Here is an 18862-nt window from a genome sequence, read left to right as displayed (position 1 = left end):
GCGCTTTACAAAAGAACCAGTTGCGATACATAAGGACTTAGGATTACATAAAAGATACAAACAGAAACTAGCATTTACAATGTAATGGTCTCGGCATTATTAAAGGTAGAGCTATTGGCATTGCTTATGACTTTTTTTTATTATAAATAAATGGCATTGTCATTTACATTGCCAACAGCACAATCAGGGGGGCAGAGGCAAGAAAAATGGCACAATTTGGGGAGCAGAGGCAACAAAAATGGCACAATCAGGGGAGCAGAGGCAAGAAAAACAAGTGCAATCATGGGGCAGAAGGCAAGAAACGGCACAAACAGGGTGGCAGAGGCAAGAAAAACGGTGGCAGAGGCAAGAAAAACGGTGGCAGAGGTAAGAAAAACGGCACAAACAGGGTGGCAGAGGCAAGAAAAAAGGCACAAACAGGGTGGCCGAGGCAAGAAAAAAGGCACAAACAGGGTGGCAGAGGCAAGAAAAACGGCACAAACAGGGTGGCAGAGGCAAGAAAAACGAGTGCAAATGCATGTAATGCATGGGCCTGGAGTGTCTATGTTAGGTGACTGGTCCTAATGAGAGGCGCACAGACACCTTCGGCTATAACATTCCCATTAAATAAAACCAAATAAAATGTGTGCTGGCAGACATGTCCCTTCACACCCAGACACGCCTCTGCAACCCCACTGCACAAAAGTACATCATCTGCTGCTGCAACTTCGTACCTGGACATACACCCTCCTCAACACTGGAGTTGAACACCAATCACGGCAGTGGCCTGCAGCACCATCAAAAAGGGGGGGAGCAAATACGAACAGACTAATTTATTGGCACTGCCCTGCCAGCCAAAAAGGCAGAAGGCACCCGGACTGCTAACCAATCCTGTGTTCCCCAATGTAATGGCGAAAGTGTCCCCCAGATATGCTGGACTGTCACACATATTACACTGAAGAAGGAACCTGTCACACCTCGCTATCTACAACCTTGACCGCTATGTAAAATTATTGAAACTGTTCCTCACAGTACATTTCATCCTGATATCGTTGTGCAGCCCCCCGGTGGCTCTGAGGCAAAATTGTGCTATCTGGGAGGCAGAAATTATAATGCCTGGGTCAACTAATGAAAGTGAGTAACGCTGGACTTTTAGTGGCAGGGTTAAATACCTTAGGGTCCCTCCCTATTGCAATCAAGATGTAAACTGCAGATGCATGCATGAAAGTCGACATTGTGTAATCACCATGAAATCCCAGGTCGGTGATGTGCTCGCCAGCCCTGCATGTTGCCAACTACAGCAGCCGCAATTTAAAAACCAGCTCCTTCTCAGCATAGCCCCTAGAATAGACCCCCACAGATGACTGCAGGCACCAAACCAGCAAAGCGCTAAATGCTACCACTAGCTTGCGCTTCGAGCCTCACCTGTGCACTCTTTAAGCTCTATAACCAGTGAAACTGGCTCTCTGCGTCATGTGACTGTTCACCCATGCAGTGGCTGTATTGCCAAAAAGGGGGGGGGGAGCTCACCAGCTGCTGAGCCACACCTGCCAGCCAGGCGCCATCACGGGTTTGAAAAGACTACATTTACACAAGCTGAGATAAACCCGTGGTGAATATAATGCTTCTATCCCCTTAAATCAGCGTTCTCCCTACATCCTTAGTACACCGACTGATGCAGTTTTATATAGCGCAAACCTCACCAGCAGGTAATGGAGCACTTACATGGGGACCATTACATAACATTACCGATGGACCCGAACAAATCTGTAATGTCGGACACGGGGATAGTCGGGGGTTTGCCCCGCATCACGGGCATCGTGCCTCTGCCGGGATTTGAAGCAGAGCTGAAGCAAACCAGGTCCAGGACACGAGCAGGCTGCAGCAGGACTAGGCCTGCAGGTGGGGGATGGGCAAGGGACCCATGTGACCGCCGGGCTCGAGCGCCCCACATGTACTACTAAGCGCCCCAAATGTACTACTAATAATGCGAAGCTTTAGGGGATTCCTCTGCCTTTCCGTCAGCATGGGACCCAGACTCGACAAGATGCCACAACTTTTTACAGCCACCAAGTTTTTCGGGTGGGCCGTAAAATAATTAAAACACATAACGCCTAATTCAGCTTCCGCGAACACTCGGCACGTTTCATGCTGCCAGCAGTAACAGAGTTTTTGAGCACAGGCCCAACAGGAAAGAAGGGAGGCCCCAACAAAACAATTGTCATGGATCCCTACAGCTCCTGATGCAAGTCAGGTAGCTGACAACACTCACACAGGCACCCTATGGCCAATAAACCTCCGGCTGAGGTACAGTAATCTCAAAAGGTGTGGCCAGCGAATGGACTGGGTAGTGTAGTGTTGTGGTTCAAATCTACACCTCCATGCCCCGGAGGAACCTCGCGACCGGCACAGCAAGCAATGGTTGCACGCTGCCGGAGAAAGCAGATAAAAACATCCTCTGCTCAGCAGGCTGCCGAACACTGTCTCCCTTAATTGTGATGACCTGAACCGCGCGCCATTGGTGCATAGCGCAGCTGCGTGCCCTCCACACCGCACGCATCCCCAAGAGTCCAGTCCCGGCCGAGCCAGCTTGCGACTCTATACGCCAGCCGATGTGCCCAACTGACATACCGGCGGTCATGGGAACCGGACCACTCTGAGTGCCCATAAACTTTCTTTGGTGCCTGCTCGAGGTGGGCCTTCTGCCTCCTAAACCATCGGGCAGACCCCACCTACCGAATCACCCCGGTGCGCACCATGCAGCCAGGGCATAGGCAGGCTTGACCCGGGGACCAGGCACGGCCTCATTCCACGGAATGCCAGCCCCATATAGTAAGCAGCTCACTGTGCGCGAAAGGGGCAGTCTCTAAAGTGGCCGGTAGGGGGTGTAGGTGTATAGTACAGGGAAAACGGGCCTTAACATAAAGCGACTAAAGAGAGCTTGAGCTGACCGTACCCCACAACTGGCCCCCGCAGGACTGTGCCCAAGCGACACCAGGCACAACCGGGAAGAGACTGCACACTGCCCGCACCTCACCGCATGCCCACGCGGGCTCTTGTGACTAACAAAAGGCGCAATGAAACCGGCCCTCCTCCTGATGGGAATACCCCCACAGATGTGGGCCTAAACAACCCCTCCCATGTTGCCCCCCCCCCTAACAAACGCAGCCATTACCCTAGGTGTCCAGGGACATGGGCGAGCTCCTGCAAGCCAAGCAGGCTGAACGGGGGAGGGAGGCGCCCAACTGGTATGGCTTGGTCCCCCTGCTCCGCCGAGCGTACGTGTCCAGAGTACTTACAAAGACTGTCAGTGAATTCTGCCAAATGTCCGCTGTCCCTTGTTGATATTTTAACAGATAAAAATAATCCAAAATCTTGACAACTTTCGGATCCCACCACAGCCAATCACACGGCAAAAGGAAATCGACAGGGAGTGTGTGGCTCTCGTAATGTGTAAAGAAACCTGGGATTGGCGCATCCTCTGCATCTGGGCCAATCGTAGCGCGCAGCAGGCCATTACGAGGTAGTCATTGGCTGTAGGTACGCACATGCGTCAACAATGCATAAACACTGATCGTTCAATAGTATTGGGGGCACAGTTTAAGGGTTAATCCTTGAAGTGGAGTGGCGTTTGATGGGAAATTGGGTGGTAGTTATCGTGTCAGTTTAAAACATTACTGACCTCAGGTGGAGAACATTAGTGATGGTCGGACCGTATGACGGGTCAGTCATCCGAGGCGGCAGTCTGATTTCAAACGGAATTCCCGTCTGAAATAGGGTTGCAGCCCAAAGGTGGCGAGGAAGGTTCTGCTGGATGTTGCTTGCAGCACGCCAACAGTTACGTGGCTTGGGTCAGGTCATTGGCTTTGATATGGTGCGCAGTACGGTCCCACAGGCTTATGAGAGAAAAGGTAGGAAACGCCCAGAATGGCATGACGAAAAAAGGGGCGGGACTTTAAAAAAGAGACAAACGCCCCCGAATCGCGTCGTGACGGGGGAAAGAGTAATTGACAACCATCTCTTCCAATGGCTAGCCTCTATTTATGGAGCAAGCCAATGGAAGAGAGAGGCGGGACAAAGCCCCATACTGTAGATCAAAAGATTTCGCCTGCGCAGTGCTACGGCCAGGCGAAACCTAAAAAATTAGGGTTGGAATGGTACAATAAGTATACATGTCTATATACAAATCAGTCACTTCCTGGGGATATTTTTAGGGATTCAATTATGAGAGAATGGGAGGAAAAGGGTATTAAGAAAATAGGAGACCTGTGTGATCAGGAAGGTATCCTCCAGTTTCAGGAGTTACAAACAAAGCATAAGCTATCCAGCAAGGAGTTTTTTCAAGTATTTACAGCTGAGAAGCTACTTTATGAACAAACAGGGAGGCACACTTGGGTTTGGGCAATGCCAGATAATGGAATATATAGAGCGCGGCCAGCATTGTACGATTCGGCAGCTGTATGCAGAACTATATTCACTTAAAATAGACGATAGGGAACATTTTGCTATAAAATGGGGGGAGAAAATATGCTCCTCGCAAGAGAAGAAATTTCAAGATTCCTTAGATCTAGGATGTACTGTGTTATGCTCAGCAACGCTACAAGCACAGCACTACAAAACGCTGTTTTCGTTATATCATACTCCTGCTAGAATAGCACAATGGGGAGGCACCTCGGAAATAATGTGCCCGCGCTGTGATTCAACCAATGCTGATATAGTTCACATGTTTGTGGAATGTCCACAATTGTACTCATTAATAACGGCAATTAAGGCCTTTATACGAGGATCGCTAGGGATTGAAGTAGCAATATCACCGGAACTAATATTGCTTGGGCTGATGGGGGAGGGGGAGGGTCAATCCATAGAGTTTCTGTTTGTTGCTATGTCAGTGTATCGAATATGTATTGCAAAGGCTTTGCTTGATAGAGCTCCTCCAACGTTTCAAATCTGGATTGCTAGGCTACTTTCTATGTATAATCTGGAGAAGGCAATATATGACAGGAAAGGGCGGAGAGCTAGAGAGCTGGGGGAGAAGATATGGCACCCTATAGAGCGATGGGAGAGGGGAAGGTAGCACTGATATAGTGGAGGTTTTAGATGTACATAATGCTTAGAAGTTATGGATAGAGATGATGTAGCAAGAAGCCCAAATGGTTATGAATATGTTTATGTTTACGCCTATAACTATGACTCGGTAATCTTGAAGATCGGAAGGAATTGAAAGTGCACGTATAAACATTTGATTACAGAATGTCTAATGTAGGAACAGGATATGTTATAAAACCATATAAGTGTGCTGTAACATTTGGTGGTATATGTTGAAAATATAAAAACTTTAATTAAAAAAAAAAAGACACCAAATCTGCCAGAAAGGTAGATGTTGATCCTGAAAGCATGCTTTTTATGATTTGATGTAAATCCAATCAGTAGTTTCAGAGACATTTAAGTAGTTTAAAAAATATAGATATCTGGGAGCCCAACAACCTACTGAAACCCTACTTAAAAAATGATTGGCTACCAACACTTGAACCAGGAAGTGTGGCAGCCATCTTGGGACCAATGTACACAACAGCAACCATTGTAATGCATTGTAGTGAATGGCAGGTTTTGAGGGTCACAAAAAGGAGAACGTATAAAGGGTGATAACAGATTTTAGTTACAATATAAATCATTTTTTGATGGTACTATACTCATTTTAGGAATTGTGGTGTGTTCTAAGGTTATTTTACCCTGAGGAAAAGCCTTCTGCTGGGATTTTAAGAATCATGTTTGAGAGAGAACTGCTTTCTCAGGATTTTCCCATAGAGGTTATGGAAGGTGCTCCAGAAGCTAAACTGAGAGCATATTTTCTGTAAACTCGCACTTTGTTTTGCCATATGAAAATGAAGTCTGACATTCTCAGTAAACCATGTACTTCATACAGGAGCAGCCTGTCAGTTGATTACCTTGTAGTCTACTGCAGCCTCACAGTGTTCTAAAGAACAACTAGAACGCTAATAGTGTCACTTATGATAAAAGTATAGCGCATCGAAAGCCATGTTGATTGAATCACACTGGCAAAAATTAAAACATTTAATTTAGAAAGGAACAAAATGTGGGTGTTCAGTAAAGTGAGTTCTCAAATATTTTCCTCTTCTATTTCATTAAAACATTCCGACATGCAGACTGAAACATGCACTTTCAACATCCGCAGCACTCCAGTTAATTCCCTAATTGTCTTTATTAGTTTTTTTTAGGTATAACAAACAGTAGTGCGCTGTTAAGGATCACATCACCAAGCATGTCGTAAGATCAAATTGAAAAAAATAGAATAGCATCATCGACGTATCTCCCTATGCTAAAGGGGAGGAAAAGGAACTACTGTCTCTGCTGAAAACAACAAGAAGGGAAGCTCTTTGTTCTAGATAGACACTTTCCCAGTGTCTTTGTTGTTTTATTTTTGGGGAGTAGAGAATGAAGTCCTAACGGCAACTCAAAAAGAGACAAAAAAGCGGACCATCCTACATATCGCTTGGAAAGGGACTCTATGGGCAGACGTACCAGCCTGCATTATTTATATGGGGGAACGGGTAGGAGACGACTACTTCCAGCCACACAAATAATCATTGGAGTCTGGGACAGAGCGACACGGATGATGGGGTGGGCGCACAAACTGACGAAACAGACATCAATATGGTCCTGCTCTTGGCTGAAGGAGCTTCACAAACTCAGGGGGTTTAGGGGATGGGACGACATTGAGATCTCCACTCTGGGGGACCTGGTGACGCGAGGGGACCTTAAATCTTAAACTCTGCAGGCGGAGTTTGGCCTCCGTCCCACACAGTTCCTTAAATATGCACAACTATGCCATGCATGGAGGTCTGAGCCGGCGCTCGCCTCCCCCTTGCCGGAGTATGCCCCTTTAGAGGGGCGTTTGCTGTAGGAACAGGTGCCCAACAAACTGGTTTCCCTGACGTACTGGACTCTGAATAATAATGCACCTGATGGGCTGGGGAAACTTAGGACAGCCTGTCAACAGGATGTGGGTGAGATGGACACGGTGGACTGGGAAACAGCCCTAATGCACCACAGGGAGGTGGCAATAAAGTCCCGGCTTCGACTCATCCAATACAACATACTACACAGGGCCTACTACGATAGTCAGACTACACCGTATGAGACGGGCAGTGATGCTTCTTGTCTTAGATGTAGACACCCACAGGGAGACTTTTATCACGTGTTCTGAGACTGCCCGGTTATCCACACTTAGTGGTCACGGATTCTAGGAGAGCTGGGGGAGGTGCTGGAGACTGAGCTAGCCATGGAACCTAAGTTTGTCCTTTTAGGAATCACTAATGATGTGGACTTGAGCCGCCCACACCTGATTTTTGCTATGCTGGCTCTGGTGGTGGCTAAGAGGGATGTAGCGAGGGAGTGGGGAGCGCAATTACCGCCACGGGTGGAGGATTGGAGACGGGGATGGACCTGTATATGGCGGCCAAAAGGGTGACTTATAAGGCAAGGGCTTGCCCCAAAAAATTCCGACGAGTATGGGGAAAATGGAGAAGCTACCATGGTCTGGATGGAGGGCTGGGCTCTGATTGATGTACTATGGGCCCTGCAGGAGGGGGTCAGGTTCAGAGGTGGCCCGGAGCCCGGGACTCACAAAGGGCTGGAGCCTGTTTAACGATTCATGTGAACAGATGGACGGGGGGGAGGTGGCGGGGGCCTGAGATGCTGTGGATTCTGGTATTGTATTTCTGGTGGAGGGTGAGGGGAGGGAGGAGCGCAGAGGAATGTGGTTTTTCGCCGGTGATGTGCCAAATGTGTTTAAGTTGGTTAAAAATGCAAATAAAAATATTTTTTTTTTAAAGAGACAAAAAACCTCTCTTTTTAGTGATCATCTCCGCATCATGGAGGCCTTCCCGCCTGTACTCAGCCGTTATCTGGCCCCTTATAGGACTTCTCTGTCCCCTCAGAGCAGTGAGGCACACAAAGAAGAACAAAAAAAAAAATAACAAACATAAGAGATAGGTCAGTCTTTCTGTTTGCTCCTCTCTGGTAGTTACACTACCAGTCACCTGTGTGAGGAGGGAAATGGTTGGGGGGGGAGGGAAATGGTTGGGGGGGAAATGTGCCCCGGTCAAGCAGTGGTGCCTTTCTCCCCCTTCCCTGCCAATCTCTGTAAATTACGAAGAATAGGGACTTGCCTAGAGCTACGGCCCTCCGGGACCGCAGCAAGGGCGTCGTGGCGTCCTCACTTCCTCGGCATGACTGGATAGACCAGTGTTGTCTCTGGGCGGGGTCTCTGCTTCCTCTGTCTTCTCTCCGTCTCCGGATCTTAGCCTCTTCCGTAAACTTACCTCCTCCGTCTCCTCTTCTCTTTCGCCTGGTTCTCCTCCCTCGTCGCGCGTCTCAGAACTCATCCATTCGCTTTGGAGCGGAGCCTGTGACGTTGGGTCGGCGTGCTTCCTCGTCTCTCATCCTTCAACCACCTTTCCTAACAGTCGTTAGCTGGGGGTCATCTTGTAATCCTCAGCCATCGGGACCGCTATGTTACAATCACAAATAACATTATTATAACCTCTCATAGGACCAAAGTGTGTATAGATGGAATATATATGGAAGCATATCAATAGCAATTGGGGGGGGGGGGGGGTCTGGATTATAAGCAGTAGAGCCATGTTCAAGGGTGCAAAGTTATTCACGAAAGGGCTGCCAAATATCCTTAGGCCGGGATGTAAGTGGTTGAAGAAGAGCATAGTCTTCCCTAATGCTCTCACAATATGTCATGCTTTTAAGCCATTCTGAGGGGGTAGGAACTCTGTTAATTCCCAATGTTGCGCGATCTGCCTTTTAGCTAATAAAGGCCAATGAAGTGAGTCGACGGGTAAAGTGTGGTATGCGCCTAGTGTATCCTAAAAGAGCAATTGGAGGATCCAGTGGAATCTCATTGTCATTCACGGAAGAGATGTGTGTGAAAACAGAAGCCCACTATGTAGAAATCACTTAGCACGTCCAGCTGAAATGTTAAAAGTATGCTCCCAGAGAGTGGCATTTAGGGCATCGGTCAGACCTAGTTTGGTCAAATGTCATATTGTCAACGTGGAGAGGTAGATATGATGGAGGAAATTAAAATGCAAGAGTTTATGCCTGTGGTTAATCGAAATACGCTGAATCTGTGAGCAGCAATATGACCATATCTTGTGTGGGAGATTTGTTCCCAAGTCCCCCACCAACACCTCTCGTACACATAATGTAGTATCCTGCTAAATGGTAAGACACAGATGGTATAGTCTAGCGGTCATACGTTCGCCATCTAATCAGACACAACGAGTGATAATGAAGGGAACGCCTCAGGAGGTAATGGGTATGAGGGTAAGAGGAATCACAAGTATTGTGCTGCCTGTGACAAACAAAGAGGTCCATATATGACACATTTTGCAGTTGGGGGTCATCAGGCAATTGTACAACAAGGCCATTCGGGAAGGATCCCCCATAGTAAATAAATTGTGACAATAGTGTGCGTTGCACAAATATTTCCCGAATATGTGGGAGCCACGGATCATCATGAAGTGGGAAGACACATGAATAAAGAGGGCCATGGCCCAGCGTCTGTCGTAGTCTACGCCATGCCCAGCAGGTTGTGGAAACGGTTTGCACATCAGTGGCATGCCCTTTGGCATAATATTTGAATGTAAGAGACTTTCTAGTTGATCCCTCTTGGGTCTCAAGTAAGGGATGCGGGTGGCAGGATGGTACCAAATGTGTATATTGACACTGGCCTGCAGGATGGTAAAAAAGGTCTGGTACCCCAAGACCTCCACGATTGTAAGGAAGGGTGAGCGCATCCCAGCAGACACAGGGCGACTCCTGCCCAAATCAGGCATAAGAGAAAATTACACGAATGAATGAATGAATGAATGAATGAATGCCAGTGATAGTGGAATGGGGATATTTAAGAAAAGGTGCAAGAAACTGGGAAGCATGACCATCTTAATAACCAAGTGCCCAGCCATAGAGAAGGATGGTTTAACCCATTGTTCTACCTGGGTAGTAGAATCAGCAAGTGCCAGACCATAGTTAAGCTGTTTAATTTGGCCCTAGTCTCTGTGGAGCTGGATGCCAAAGTATTTGGTGCCATCCGCAGCCCATTTGAAAGGGTATTCTGCAGGAGGCAATTTGGCCCAATTGAGCTGAAGTCCAGAAAGATTACCATAACGAACGATTAACTGCATGACAGGAGTGAGGTTGTCCGATGGTTGGCGAATAAATGACATAATCTCATCAGCATATAAAGAAATCAGTAAAGGACCCTGAGTGAGCTGTAAACCACAGTGTGCATTGTGGTTTTACAAGAAGCTGACTAAAGGGTCCATTGCTATAAGGAAAAGGAGGGTAGACTGGGCAGCCTTGTCTGGTCCCTCGAATAATAGGAAACTGAGCAGTAGGTAAATTATTGACTTGTGTGCGAGCTTCAGGGTTAGAGTATAAGAGCTTAATTAGACTTATGAAAGGAGAAGGAATACCAAGCTTAACCAGAACAGCATTGAAAAAGGGGCACTGGAAAGTCAAACGCTTTTTCGGCGCCCAGCAAGGCCATGGCGGCAGGAATAGTTGGTGAAACTTTATTGAGAACTGCAAAAAGGGTATGTAGATTGAAGGAAGTTGATTGGTGGGGAACTAAACCGGATTGGACAGGCGAGATGATCTGCTCCATCAGTAATGATAATCTTGTAGCGGGGACTTAAGCTCAGATTTTATTATCTAGGTTCAAGAGAGGGAGAGGGACGGGTAGGAACCACACAGGCACAGATCTTTACCTGGTTTTACCAACAGTGTGATAACAGCCTCCCGGAGCGGGTGGGGTGTAATATGCCTGTAGTCAAGGATTAGTTCTATAACGCCAAGAGATGTGGGTCCAATTGCAGCTTAAAAGCCTTATAAAAGGCCCCTGTTAGACCATCAAGGCCCGGCGCCCCCCCCCCCCCCCCGGTGTCAATAGCTTTTGTCACCTCCTCCAAAGTGATTGGTTCACCAAGGAACTGACGTTGATCATCTGTAAGCCAGATCATCGCGACCCCCTCTAGATGAGAGGAGATCTTGGTAGGAACGCCTGGCATTCGGGAGGCGGAGAGATGTTGAAACTCTGCCAAAATGTCCTCTCCACCCACAATTCGCCCTCCAGAGTCCATCCGTAGTTCAGTAATATAATTATGCAGTCTATTTGGGCATAACATGCGAGGGTGCAACCAGGACGATCACCCTCCCTGTAGCGACGGGCTCTAGCGTGTTTCTCCAGGTAAGCACCTTCCCTATTAGCGAAGTCGTGGAACTCCGTCAGCAATACGAAGAGTTGATGTAATTGATTCCCCACCAGCCACAGCAGTACAATTTATGTTTCACCCTTCTGTCTCAATGCGTTGTAGTTGAGTACGATATCACATTGGATTACAGTGTGTTTGGAAATGCACACTACCCGAATATAGGCTTTGAAGGCCTCCCAAAGGGAGATAGCCCCAAAACCCGGAAGTGAACATTAACTGAGCGGAACCCTAGTGTTGTCCTGGCTGAGTGAGGAGCAGAATAGAATGTGAATGCGGTAGTGGATGGGTATCCTGTATGCCAAGCATCAAGCAATGCATATGTGTCAGTAATGTGCCTAAATTCATCCTGGGCCCGGGGTTTGTCAGTGGATTGTGTCCTAGTGGAATCGGAATGTGGACTTTCCAGCAGATTGAGGTCGCTGCCCAGTAACACATGATCGGCGTCCACTCAACCCAACAGGGCAAATAGATCTTGAAAGAAATCCGGGTCACCTACATTCTGGGCATAGATGTTTAATAACACTACATGTTTACCTGCAATGGCACCCTGAAGGAGAACATAACGGCCATTAGGGTCAGACTGACATGTTTGAAAGATGAAGGAGGCACTTTTATGGATTAGAATGCATGTGCCCAGGGAATACAAGCAGTAACAGGAGAAATAACAGTGGGTTCCCCAGGTCTTAGCATATGTGTGTTCGACGCTAATGCCATGACTGTTCAGATAAGATAGAACCAGTTCCTCTTTTGTGGGTTATTGATTCCATGTATATTCCAAGTGACTAGGGAGAGTTCGAATGATCTACTTATTTCGGAGGGTGGCATCTCGGATGATAAAATGGGATTAGCAAGAACATGTAGTAGGCAATGATCAACAGCAATAAACCCAGAACATTAGAACCTCCATTCACACCAGATAATAAGCCATCCAGAAAATCACAGAGCAAAGAAATGGAAAATAAAGTAACCCCATTTTGAGAAAGTCCGTGTTCAGCTTGTGGCAACTCTGTTACATCTGCCTATTCATAGAAGGATTCTGCAAAGGAGAGCATAATCAACCGCAATTGTACAACAGTAGCATGCACAGAGAATACAATAAAGTTTAGCATAATGCCCAAGAGCAATAATATGTTTGAAATATCATGAAGAGTAGGGCAGTCACTTCAGTACAGGATGTTCTGGTGAGAGACCACCGTGTCGGCATGATCTAACAATGTCTGCCTATATGAGGATGGGTTGGAAGGCTGTGTTTTACAAACGGCAGTCACGGCCTCTGGAGTATCAAAGATGCAGGTTATCCCATTATGGTCCACACTGAGTCGGGCTGTCAATAGCATTGTGTATCGGAGGCCCAGTTTAGTAAGTGAATTCTTAACATCACTGAACTTACGATGAGCCTCCTGGATTGTGGAGGTAAACTTTGGGTTGAGCGAGATGCTGACGCCCTGGTAGTGGAGTGGACCTCGCTCCCTGGCACCGTGGGCACTATTACTGTCCTTGTCGTTGAAAAGATGGACAGTGAGATAGTTAGGTGGGGTGCCCTCAGGGTGTCGTGGGCCAATGAAACGATGAGCACACTCCACAGCAAAGGTCGTACAGAAGCTTCAACGGTCGAAGAGATTGATAAGAAGATGCTCCACCATGTTGGTGGTTTCTGCGGTACCAGAATTAAGAATATTATTCCTGCAGGACCTAGCTTCAAGGTCTTTGTTCTTAATTGCAACTTGCTTCAGGATAAGTTCCATCTTGTTCAGTCTTTTCTGCGTGGTGGCATGCCGTCCTCCAACCCAGACATCCTCTCCTCTGCGCCATCAATTCTAGTTCACTGACAATCCAACTGTTATCCCATTCTGTCTATGCGGCCTGCAAGCATGCCGAAACCCAGATCCATTGTGTGAAAGCCCGCTTTGAGTTCAACCATAATTGCGGACATATCTTTGAAGAGAACTTCAACTGGGTCACGGTCCTCAACTTCGCCTGTGTTGGAATGAGAGCCATGGCCCCAGGTAGGTTTGATCTTTTCAAAGGTTAGTCTGCACTGTTTGGGATTTGTGCGGCCCATTATGGCAGAAGGGTGAATCATACTGATGACCGCGTTGTACTGTTGTAGCAATGGCTCTATAGTAGGCTGATTTAAACCCCACCCAGCCAATTTGTGCTACGTGGGACACAATTCATTTAGAAATTATTTATTTTTCCTTTTTTTTGTTATTGGTTTCTTTGATTTCACATATGACATGCAAGAAACAATTGTCAAGCAGTTGAGTCAGCAAACAGAAGTGTGCACAATATATACAAGTGACAAATTAATATCAGTGACAAGATGAATCACAAATAATACTTGGCTGGGTGGGGTTTAAATCTGTTATAAAGTGAACCGGACTAGCCATTCCGTTCTGTTTAGCGATTGTTGAGGTCCAGGCTGGTCAGGGATAGGACCCAAAACCTCCTTTTGTTGACTGTTCTATAGTAGGCTGAACATTGAGAGAAGTTGCACAGGCAGGGTGGGTTGGACAGTTGCAGTACTAAAGGGAATGACTGGAGCCCGGAATGCCAGAAAGACCTCGAAAGGGTTGACTGAGCGTCTAACAGATGCAGTAGGGAAATTCTCTGAATGAAAGACCACAAAGCGGATGTTGAGGCAGGGTCTAGGAAGAATATGTGAGATGTGACCCTTCATTAAAAATGCAGATGTGTAAGGGGCCAGACCAGCAGGGCGTAAGATTAGGCACACTCCCAATTCATTTTATCCACATACAATGCACCAGCATGACCATGTGGCGATGAGTTTAGTAGGCAGCTCAATGAAACAGTGGGGTGCAAGGAGTCCGAGGGGAGTCCCCAGCCACCATAGGCATTGCTCAGCAATGTACAGGAGGTTTGGATATACTGTATGCCCAAGAAGAGCACCCGGGGCAATGGGCTGGCGGTCTCTACCTGTGAGTCAGCCGGGGTGTGGCACTAGAAGACTGGGCCTCGCGGAGTGAGGAAGCACCTATTGCAACTGCCGGGGGCTGCAGTAGGGCCTCCACCGCCTCACGTAGCAGATCTGAGTCCGCATACACTCACGTGGCAACAGTGTCCGTATCCGCCGAAGGGCGAGGCAGCCAGCAAAAGCAGCGGGCTCCCTTGGCCGCAACAGGACACCCCAACAGCAGCTGCAGAGCCGGTCAGGGCTGCAGGGCCTGAACGGAATTTCCCACGCCATCTGGTCTGGTGCGGCCTGGAGGTTCAGCATGCAACACGGGGACTCTGCGCACTGACCACAGAGAGTGTTGGGTGCACTACGCAATCCCAGCGAGGTTGAGTGACCTCTGCCTCAGGCTTTCCAGCGGTCCCTGTCGCCGACTGGGCCTCTGAGGCTGCACAGCTAGCTGATGGCAGGAGTAGCGGTTAGCAGGCACCAATATCACCCAAAGCTGGTCCCTTCAGTAGGTCAGGATCTCAGCTGCAGTATCTGAGCAGTTTCTCTGAGCAAGAGGCGATGATGGGGAGGATTTAGCGAGATTAAAGGCTGCTACCGCCGAAGCCTCACTAGATGGTGGCCATCTTGACGCCAGTCATGACCACGCTCCCTTTCTCTCAGTACTAATTTATCCGTGTCATCGGTGAGACTGCTACATGGTTTCTCTTTACTGTACTTAAAGCAAACTATCCAACTGATTAAAGCAGATATATCCGGATCACTGCACGGTCCATGTTCTGCTGGAATTCTTTCCAAATTGCTACTGTGCTCGCTCTTCAGACTGAACTTCTTATTGATTCTTCCTGTACATGAAGAATGCATGCACAGTATCAACTGAATTGTAAAAAGTCTTGTGTGTCCCCCCTTGACAAAACCTTCCTCAGGTGCCATTGTTCGGAGTAATTACTGACCCATTTAACTACTGCTTTTCATCTCCAACAGAGAAGTAACTGTCCTCCTTTCTTCTTTCATTGTGTCCAGTTCTCTTTGACAGCCTGCACAAGCAAACTTTGATCCTACTCACAGCACCAAAATGGCATTGATCGCACTACAACAGTAGCTTTGCATGATTCTTGATCAGTGAGGTAAGGCAGCCCTTTATACTCTTTGACCTTTCTCATGTCTTTGACACTGTTCCCTGCAGCTTTGATTGTGAGGATGCATGGGGTGGCCCTGGGGTAGTCCAGCCTCGTAATAGGTTTTCTTTTCTATCTGGTCTGAGCCAGGAGGTCCTGCTGCCTCCTTCTTTGCTCTTCAATGGTTAAATCTACTTGTGGGCTGCTCAGCTATTCATTCAGCCCTACCATGTTTATTCTCTGTGCTCCCACCAGCTAAGCACATTCAGACTGTTCTCTGAGTTACATTGATGACACTCGACACGCTCTGTGACTGCTTGCTTTAACTTCTACTCTTACCTACTGCAGTGGCAGCTTGAATGGGTTGCAGATGCCTTAAATTGAATGCCAGTAATGCTGAAGAGGTGATGTGGTGCTGGGACCACCTACCACAATTTGATCTTCCGTCTGGTGGCCAGTGGTGCTAGGCATCAACCCCGCATCTTCTACAGGAAAAAAAGAAAAATCTTGGCTTTCATTTTGATGAGCAGCTCATTCAAGGCACAGATTGCGAAGGTATCTGGTGTCTGCCTTTTTAATTTAAAGATCTTAACGTTCTTAATCTTACTAAATCCGTCCACTTTAGTATCTTTTCGGCCATAGTTTGTTCCTATCTCGATTGCACCAATGTCTTCTACATGGACCTGCCAGCATCTATAACTTACTCATTGCAGATGGCTGAAAACAGTTAATAATTTCTTACACCACTATGATTTCTAATCACTTTAACTGTTTTCCAGTTTACTAGCTCGTTATTTTTAAAATTCAGATTTAAAAGGCTTCACTGCCCTAGTTCTTCCTTTTTAAAATAACTTCCGACTCTGTAAATTCCACCACCTTTTTCCTCTCTACCGATGCTTTGCTATTGTTGCATAAGATAAAGAGGGCACTCCAACATGGCTGTACCTGGTCTTCTAAGGTCGTTTCTCTCTGAACCTCTCTTTCTATTGATTTGCTATCTTTGATCTTCTTCGTAGAGTTCAGGAAGGCCTTGAACTTTATTCGAGCAGTATCATTCCTCCATCTTTTTGTCATTTAATTTGGCACCACGATGCCTCCGGGCAATAAAGAAGTTAGAAGCCTAAATAAAATAACTAAAATATTATCTAGAAGTATGTAATCTTACTGCTTTTATTTAGGCTTGAAAATGTTTAAAGGAGCACTGGGGTCTATTAAGGGTCATAATAAATCAAGGCATGATTTACTTCAAATTCTTAGCCCTAGATAATGAAGAAAAATGCGCTATAGTTATGGAAAATACTGAAATGGAAACTGGAGAATATTTTGGCGGAAAAGGCGATGAGATAATCACTGTTGATTGCGTTAAGTGGGTATCTAATGCTATGAAATTGTACTGACAACAGATGATAAATCTACTACGGATATTTGTATTGCAATGTGTTCTAGCAATCCTTGAAATACAAACACTGATCAGCTGGAAACTGTATAACAGTATTGAATCCGTACAAAAGCAAGGCACTATCGTGCAAAATCAAAAATCAGTAAAGGTTGAAGAAAAACCTGTGATGGTAGATACGTGTATTTCTGCACACTTGTAAAAGTAGTTTTGGTAAGTTATCTTCTGTTTGAAAGGATTAATATAGTGATTGTGGATTGAACAATGTTAAAATACACAAGCATTTGTGTTGCAAAGATTCACTATCTATTAATACTGTCAGGCATGCTTTAAACAAGCATTTACAATGCAATGGTTTCGCCTTTGGACAACTTTGAGTTATTGGCATTGTATATGGCCAAAATTTGTATTTCTGTTTTGAAAACAGATAAGTAAATGGCATTGTTATTTACATTGCCATTTTTTTTTGCAGTCACTTTGCACTCTCTATGCACTCTGCATAGAGAGTGCATAGGAAGTGCAGAGTGCATACAGAATGCAGTCTTCATTCCCTATGCACTCTGCATTTCCTATGCATTTTGCACTCCCTATGCACTCTGTACTCCTTATGCAGCACTCTGTATGCACTCTGTACTCTCTATGTACTCTGCACTTTTCACTTTCTATGCACTCTTTATGCACTGTGCACTCTCTATGCACTCTGCACTTTTTATGCACTCTGCATTCCCTATGCAGCACTTTGTACTCTTTATGCTGTTTGCACTCTGTATGCACTGTCTATGCACTCTTTATGCACTCTCTATGCAATTTGCACTCTGTATACACTCTGCACTTCCTATGTACTCTCTCTGTACTCACTATGCACTTTGCATTGTTTATGCACTTTTTATGCACTCTTCATTACCTATGCACTCTGTATGTACTCTGCACTCCCTATGCATTCATTATGCACTCTGCACTTTTTATGCACTCTGCATTTCTTATGCAGCACTTTGTACTCTCTATGCTCTTTGCACTCTGTATGCACTGTCTATGCACTCCTTATGCACTCTCTGCTTTCTGTTTGCACTCTCTATGCAATTTGCACTCTGTATACACTCTGCACTTCCTATGTACTCTCTCTGTACTCCCTATGCACTTTGCATTGTTAATGCATTTTTTATGCACTGTGCATTACCTATGCACAGTGTGTGTGTAAATATATCGAAAAGTGCACATGCATGTAAATCGTGATGGTAAAACACGCAAACTTCAAAACAAATGTCTGTAACTACATTTTGCGCGCAATGTATCTAAGTTTGTAGTGACGTGCGTGGAATGTTGAAGACTCTCTAAAGCTTACATACAATAAATTGTTACTATATAACTACACGTAAGTACCGCTAGTAAAAACAAATTAATTTTGAGTCAAGTCTGCGCTCAGAAACAACATATAAACACAATGGCCTGCAAATGAAACATGAGCAAACAAAGTAAAACAAATGCGACATAAATGCATATAAGTTTGTGCACGTTAGTAGCGCTGCTAAATATAAAATACTTCTAAGTGAAGTATACGATAAGAAACAACATCTTAACCCAATCATCTGTAAATTAAACCTAAGCAAAGCGAAGGAAAAGCACAAGTGGACATAAATGCCTAGAACTTTGTGCACGTAAGTAGCACTGCTAAAAATAATTCAGTGAAGTCTGCGCTACAAAACAATATATTAACACAATGGTCTGTAAAAGCAAAATGTGCAAATAGACGGTAAAACAAAAGCGGACATAAATGCCTAGAACTTTGTGCACGTAAGTAGCATTGCTAAAACGAAATAATTCTTAGTGAAGTCTACGCTAAGAAACAACATATCAAATAATTCTTAGGGAAGTCTACGCTAAGAAACATATTAACTCAATAATATTGAAATTAAACATGGTCAAAGAGAAGGATAAAACAAAAGCCGAAAATAATCCAAACACGCTATTGCAAGAGGCGTTTTTTTTAAAGGTAGACTAAATTACTTACTGTTTTCCCCGAAAAGCTTTAGTTCGCTGGCTCGAAGTATACCTGCTGGGCTCGCTCCAAGAAATGATTACGACGGTTGCCTTACTCCTTTAAATACTGTAAAAAGAAAAACTAACAGTTACTTAATTAAAT

At 45.8% G+C, this 18862-nt stretch overlaps 1 protein-coding gene across 1 annotated transcript in view; it reads left to right on the top strand.

The window, feature by feature from the left end:
• The window catches only part of RAB22A (RAB22A, member RAS oncogene family), a 284054-nt gene that overhangs the window by 90609 nt on the left and 174583 nt on the right, over window positions 1–18862 (top strand). The window lies entirely within an intron of this gene.

This window comes from Lissotriton helveticus, chromosome 7 (genome assembly GCF_964261635.1).
Source record: "Lissotriton helveticus chromosome 7, aLisHel1.1, whole genome shotgun sequence".
In the NCBI taxonomy this organism is placed as follows: Eukaryota; Metazoa; Chordata; class Amphibia; order Caudata; family Salamandridae; genus Lissotriton; species Lissotriton helveticus.
Note: the sequence above shows the minus strand (reverse complement) of the source record. Positions and strands in the feature narration are given on the sequence as shown.